Raw genomic sequence first — 5,505 nt, forward strand, 5'->3', positions numbered from 1 at the left:
ATATATATATATATATATATATATATATATATATATATATATATATAAAATCCCTGAACCTGATGTGCATGATAAACACTTGGGAAAGTAAACATTTTCTCAACTAAGAAAGTATTTTCAGTAATTTTGATTCTGTATTACTATCCATCTAAAAAAATCATTATTTGTTGATTATTGTCCATATTTTAACTTTTCTGGTTTTACATATATATCATTAAATATAGTTTTAGTTTAATACACATTAAGTAATAGAAAAGTATAGATTATACACTTGTTTTTGCATATTGTTTCAATGATGTTTATAGCAATAAATTATTAATATGAGCAGGCAATGCAAAGCAAATGCATTATTAGATTGGAAGATGATGCCTCAGTGAAAATTGGTCACATTACTTTAACCCATCCTAAAAGAATGATATTAGATTTCATAAAAGAGAATACCTTTACAATTAGCTTTAATCAGCAAAGGCAAAAAATGCAAAACAGCTTTTGTGATACTTAAGATGATGAAAAAAGCCAAGAAGTGGCCTGGATTTCAGACATACAGCACCTTAGAAATAAGTATAATTCACGCGAATCACCACTATCTATGGTTGCCAAGTAATTGTGGTGTGTGAAAAGTCTTAAAGGCTTTTCATGACCCAGAAAGTAGAGGTTTAAAACTAAAATTTAGTATCCATAACTTGTGTTTCAGATTTTCTTCTTTTTTTTAATTTGCTAGCTTAAAGAATTCATGTTTTTTTTTTTTTTTTTCCTCTCGTTCAGTCTTACTCAGGGAAAGCCAGTGAAATAAGAAGGTAAATATGAAACCACTAATTTACATCTTGAGGTTTTAAAAAGAAATGGTTGCTTTTCCATATGATCTACTGAACTCAGACTAGTTTCCATCTGGAAAGATTCTAAAAGATGATGAAAATAAATAATGGTATTTTTAAGCAGTATATCTATGAAGCATATTGTTTGGGATTGATTTCATTGTTTCTTTCCAGCATAAATTTTAAAATTTCATGCAATGATATAATCTAATATTGCCAGTAAAAATACTTCTAATGTTATTGGCCTACACAAAATCTAGCAATTTTTTTTCTTTTTTTCTTCTTTCTTTTTGAATGGAGAAAGAAAAGAGAGGAACATGAGCTAGAGAGAAAAAAAAAGACATGAATAGGATCCCAAGTATCTTCATACCAAATGTATCAGGGTTCCATGAATAGTTTGCAGTTAACAGGATTTGACACTACCTGGCATAAATTTAATTACATCTCTAGACTGTAACTTTTCTGAATGAGTATGCTTCTTTTTTTATCCATGTAATGTGTTGCCTTTAAAAAAAAAAAATACTACAATAATGTGTGAGGTGGTCAATCCCCAAGACATCAAAAAAAGACCACATGACCCTACCCTTCTAGTGCTTTGTGTGATTGGGTATCTAAGGGTTTTGTTTTGTTTTTTTCTGTTGCAAGGCCAATTTATCCATTATTGGAAATGCTAAGCAAGTGGAATTTACTGTTTTGTTAATAAAATATTTCTTAATACAACTGTGGATTTATTGATTTTAAGAAAATATATGCGGCACCATTTTGGGACAAAGTGGCCCAGTAAGGAAGACTGAACTTGAAAGGAAAACCTGCCCTTTAGACAAGCAGGATAAGAATACCACCTCTATTTTTCTGGGTTTTAATATTCATTAAACACATCTACATTCATAGACTTAAAGATACAGCCACGGATTGTACCTTTGTTTACATCTGTTCATCTTGCTCTCCAGGAAACTGTAAACTCATAAAAAGTAGTTAAAAACAACATGAAGATGCTGATTTCATACATATGATTTTCTCTATGAAAAGCAGTATAATTCAAGTAAATATGTGATTAAATTCCAATACTATCATTTACTAGCTACAAGTTACCTAATTTCTCTCACTTTTCTCATTAGTAAATTAAGGATAATACCAACCTCATAGGGTAGTAAGGATAATGAGAACTAATGTGCCTTGCACAACTAAGTGCAAAGAAAATGTGGCTACTTGTGTACTATTAGTTTCCATAAGATTAATGAATTCAAGAAACATGTCAAAAATGTTTGCTCAGGTTGTGCTATTTGAAAAATAAAAATGCAAAAGACAAGTGTGTAAAGGAATATACTTTTTCATCTCTCACAATTTTTTTTTTTCTGCAATAACAAAGTCACTGTGGAAATGAGATGACCTATCAGTTACTTTCTGTAAGTTTCAGTCCCACAGTTGGCAACTGATTTAAAACTCTGGCCTTTGAGAATAATCTGATAGAAAAGCATGAGTTCGGTCTTTTTCTCCTTTTTCACAGGAAAAGGTTTGAGCATGAGTGCTTAATCCATTTTATATACCTACCTTGTTCTAGACACGTGTTATTTCTTATTAACTCATAACCTTTAAATATAATGGCGAGACAGTCTACCTCTTCTTAATGTGTAAGTTAAAGGCTATGTAGTGTAGCTTACCTTAAAATACCTTAAAAATATATGAAATTTTAAAGATGATGAAATAATATAAATAATATAAAATTTACCAATAGTAAATAAGGATTCTTTTTTTTTTTTTTAATTTTATTTATTTGACAGACAGAGACACAGCAAGAGAGGGAACACAAGCAGGGGGAGTGGGAGAGGGAGAAGCAGGCTTCCCACAGAGCCGGGAGCCCGATGTGGGACTCAGTCCCAGGACCCTGGGATCATGACCTGAGCCGAAGGCAGACGCTTAACGACTGAGCCACCCAGGTGCCCCGTAAATAAGGATTCTTGACCAGTGGGACATAGATCCCCAGAGTCCAGGGGTTAGTAACCTCTATCAATATTTATTAATAAAATTTGACAAATATATTCAGAAAAGTATTTTCCTGGGAAGAGAGTCTACTTAGGCTCATCAAATCTTCAAAGGACTTTAAAATTCCCTAAAATGTTAAGACCAAAACCAACAAAACAGATATTAGATATCAACAAAACTTTGTTATAAAAATAATACTGAAGATAAATGGTTCAGTGAGGATTAAGAAGGCATCAAGGAGATATCATATACTTTTACAATGTACATAGGCAGCATCCTTTTTTATAACTTGTTCAGCTACCTGACTTTTATATAAATTAATTTTGCTTCGTTTTTACAAGTTCAACCTTCAAATATTTATTGAGTACTAGTATATGGAAATCACTCTGTTCATCTCCTATATCCACTATTTTGAACAATGTGATACTCATTTGAAGACAAACTTCTCCAAAGATTGGAACACTTGATTAAGTATTTTGAAGATACATTGTACATCTAATACACAGCAAGGAAGGCTCTGTCCACCACAAGCATCCATCCTATAGAGGTCATCAATATTCCAGAGTGGTAAATGGACCACAAAAAACACCTAATTGACCTCAAAATTAGATTCATTGGAAAGGAGGAAATAGTTCTTCATGAGGCTTATACAAAGAAGATGCTTTGACCATTTCTTGACAGTTCCTCTTTTATCGAGGAGGGTGATTCTAGACCAACTATTCTAAGTGTATCTTGTGCTTGTGTAAGTTTTCTTACACAATCATTGAGTGCTGTTCCCCCAAACAAGATAGCAATTCTGGGTAAGAACATGGATATTCAAACAGTAGCATCTAATTTTTCTTACCTGAATCAGTTCTATGAAAAAAATGGCAATGGTTTCTAAGGTCCCACTGATCAACCCTGCTTAAGAGTGCAAAAAACTCCCTGAAAAAAAAACAGAATATGGAGCCACAGTATTGATCCTTCAGTAAAAATAGCAATAAGTAAAAGAAGTCTTAAATAAATAAATAATAAGTTTTGTTGAATACTTCTGATCGATATTTACTGTTTAGCACAATGTGTTTTTTACAATTAAATAAAATGATAATGTTCTGTCACAAGCAGTGTTCTGTCACAGAATTTAGAGCAAGGTGTTTGGGGCCTGAAGCCTGGTTTGAAAATCATTAGCTCTGAGTCCTTGGGCAGTCACTACACCATATCACGTTTTTCAGATAAGTGAGATACTAAGGGGCGCCTGGGTGGCTCAGCTGGTTAAGCATCCAGCTCTTGATTTCAGCTCGGGTCATGATCTCAGGGTCCTGGGATCGAGCCCTGCATGGGGCTCCCTGCTCGGCGGGGAGTCTGCTTGGGTTTCTCTCTCCCTCTGCTCCTCCCCCCTAACTCTCACTCTCTCTCTCTCTCAAAATAAATAAAGAAAATCTTACAAAAACTTAAAAAAGTTTTTTTAACTTTTACACTTAAAAAATGTAAGTGTGATGAGACAACTTGTAGTTTGTGAGAGTTTTAAAATATAATGCATTTAAATGCTTTGCACAGTTAGAATTCGATACTTTACTAGAAGATAAAAAAGGAAATAAAGCTTACCTCCTTAACAGTATATCATGGAAATGTTCTGGGCAGCTACTAAGAGAGTAGAATTCACGTAAAATTGTATGTTCAAAATTACGGCTATTTTAAAGGTTTGAGTTAATAGTTCTAACATAGATGGCACTTTTACGGTATCCCAGACGATGCATCATCTGGCCGTGACTAAAGGAGTGGTTGCTCCTTTTGCAAGGTAGTCTATTGCATTGTAGCATAGTTGTGACTTCTCATTTCTAGATTCTTATAGTTCCCACTTGTTGGTTCTAATTTTCTTTGTGCAAAATGGAATGTACTCCACCTTCCACATGACAGCCTTTCCAATATTATCACTTTGCCTCCACCCTTACCTGGGTTTTCTCTTCTCCGTTCTTAACATTCTGATTTCCCTTGGTTATTACTCAAATTATCTGGATGCTAAAATTCTCAAAATCTTAATACTTCTCTTAAACCTCTGTTCTTCTCAAAATGTGATATACAAGTGACCACAGTACTTATAAGACCAAATTACAATGGTTGTATCGATTTCCCTGATTTGAACTTTATTCTTTCTAATAATGACAGTTAAGGTTGCATTATTTTTTTTAAATCTTATAATACTTTTTCAGATTATATTGAATTTATGATCAATTAAAATCATCAGACTTTTTCCAAGAAAGTTCTCCTTTAACTTATACCTATGAAATTTATTATTTGAATTTAAATGTACGACTTTATAACTATCCATGAGAAATTCATTGCAGTGAGTCTGAATACTGGCCAGTTGAGATAAATTTATACCTTGGTTCTCTCACAATGTCCTTTCATACAAAATCTTTGGCAAATTTTATATACATTTGGTAAAAATATGTTCCCTAGGAAAGATATTAGGCATGCCTCAAGAGACTTCCCACTAAACAAAATGGATTTTGTACCCCAAGGGTCACTTGGTAATGTCTGGATACGGTTTTGGTTGACATGGCAGATAAGGGGAATGCCACTTGCACCTACTGGGTGCAGACCACGGATGTTGATAAACAACTTACAATGCACAGGAAAGCCTCCCCAAACAATTATCCTGTACAAAATGTTAGTATTTCCAAGGTTGATAGTCATAATACATATCACCTGGCTAGAATAATACATA

This window comes from Neomonachus schauinslandi, chromosome 10, assembly GCF_002201575.2.
Source record: "Neomonachus schauinslandi chromosome 10, ASM220157v2, whole genome shotgun sequence".
Lineage (NCBI taxonomy): Eukaryota > Metazoa > Chordata > Mammalia > Carnivora > Phocidae > Neomonachus > Neomonachus schauinslandi.